This window comes from Sinocyclocheilus anshuiensis, unplaced genomic scaffold (assembly GCF_001515605.1).
Source record: "Sinocyclocheilus anshuiensis isolate Anshui unplaced genomic scaffold, SAMN03320099.WGS_v1.1 scaffold110, whole genome shotgun sequence".
NCBI classification, from domain to species: domain Eukaryota; kingdom Metazoa; phylum Chordata; class Actinopteri; order Cypriniformes; family Cyprinidae; genus Sinocyclocheilus; species Sinocyclocheilus anshuiensis.
In genome coordinates, this window is record NW_015544155.1 from 193,000 (window position 1) to 195,105 (window position 2,106).

A 2,106-nucleotide genomic window follows, 5' to 3' on the forward strand; every position below is an offset into this window, starting at 1 on the left:
ATATTCGCACGACGCAAAAAAAAACATTCAAAACACCTACAGAGTGCATGCAGTCTAGTGCACATGCACATTTTTAGTTTATTCATAACATGATATAGTTAAGTAACACCATGACAAGTGAGCTATTTTGCTCAATATTCTCACGATGCAAAAAACATTCAAAACACCTACAGAGTCTAGTGCGCGTGCGCATTTACAGTACGCTCTTTCACTGCATGATTCAATCTATTAAAATACATTCAGAATAATCGCAAATTCAAGATATGGGGGCAGAAAATATGTATTTATACCACTTCTTATAGTTAATCAATTTCACATGGAAGAGTGCCTTTTTTTCTCCAAAAATTACCATATACAAATGTAATATTGATTTTTTTTTACAACAGTTCAATAAACTAGAAGTTTTATTAAGAGACTTACGTTTTAGACACCAAATTACCTGTTTTTGAACTATTTCGGCAACAAAAATAATTCCAAACAAAGCCAAGCGTCTTTTTTGCGTCTTTTAGCAACATGACAGCGTTTTGTTCCTGAATGAATCAACCGTTTAAATTATTCGGTTCAGTCGCAATGAATCACTTATTAACAGTGACTTGCTGCTACCTACTGGCGGTTTTAATTTCACATTTAAAGTATCTTTTCATTTTATTAAATAATTTCAAATATCAGTATTCTACGTTTTATGTTTAAAATATCAAAACAGTATTAATGCATTTGTAACTGCAGGATTCATTCATGTTCTGCATTAAACAGTGTGTAAACATCTAAATGCCCCCTTTTAATGCAGCTTCTGTGTTTTCTCTGCATTGCAAAGATTAATTTTGTCAATACTGATTTAATTTGCTTGGTAACAGCCCAAATGACTTGTTATTCTAATTGACTGATTCAGTTTAAGAATTTGACTGAAAGGATGATGCACACTTTTATATTTTGTATGGAATATTGTCTGCTGACATTAAAAGTTCACTGTACGTATATCGTAGTAATAAATATCATTTATTACATCAATGATATTTTGTTTTCTTTTTCATTTAAACACATTAAATATTACATGTATATATGTAATAAAATGTGTATTTCCATTGCAGGTTTAGGTCTTAAATTTCATATAAGGTGGTATTAACAAGGTCTTAAAAAATCTTAAATTGAACTTGTTCATGTCTGTAGAAACCCTGTATATGTTTATATATATATATATATATACACAGTACATGTATAGAAGTCATCTTGAAATGGGGCAAATCTCAAAATCTGTCCTTGACCTCTGCTTACCTGATCAAGTGGAATGACTGCATTGTTTTCTGCAAAGATAAAGAGAGTTGGACTCTTGAGATCAAACCTGTCTTCCCGCTCTCTAACGATACCTGGATAAAAGGAATTTATATATACAGTTGCTTGGATTGCAGAAAACATCTTGCCACATATTTCCTGTATCTTTGACTTTTCAAGAAGATACAACAAATGCATTACCATAGACAGAGACTCCAGCTTTGATTTCCTAATATTGAAGAGTCATGTAGTGTGTTGCAACACCACCCCAGCAAAAGCCCACAACACCTATATGCTTCACGCCACACTGCTCCTTCAGATACGTCAATACAACATCCACTTCCCTTGTTAACTGACAAGATTGTTTAGTCTTTACTTTGAAGGCACAGTCAAGTGCATCAAATAAGAACTAAATAAGAATTTAGTTTGTTGAACTTGTACTTTTTGATGTCTGTAGGCTTTTTGTGCTCAAGCCACTGCTGAAATGTTGACCAGTCGTGAGATGGGCTCCACGGCTCTTTTCCAACAAAGAAATCTGGACATATAGCACTGCAGGTGCAAAAAAATCATTTCATATTTTAATTTACTATTTTCATATTTTTAAGACTGTAAAACAGATATTTACATGTATCCATTGGCTGAGAGCATATCAGCCATGTATCTGGTGTTTGGAAGCTGCCATCCATAAATGTCTTGAATTTCAATAATGGCCTTCTCTGATGCTGGAGGCTTCACCACATAAGCTTTAATGTGCTCGATTTGAACTTCCTCTCCAAGACCTCCATATTCAATCTTGTCCCCGATATCACATGGACAGGGCTTTGCTTCATTTGCCAT

At 33.9% G+C, this 2,106-nt stretch overlaps 1 pseudogene; it reads right to left on the reverse strand.

Annotated features, from left to right (window-relative positions):
* The window catches only part of LOC107695391 (carboxymethylenebutenolidase homolog), a 12,860-nt pseudogene extending 10,754 nt beyond the window's left edge, over window positions 1-2,106 (reverse strand).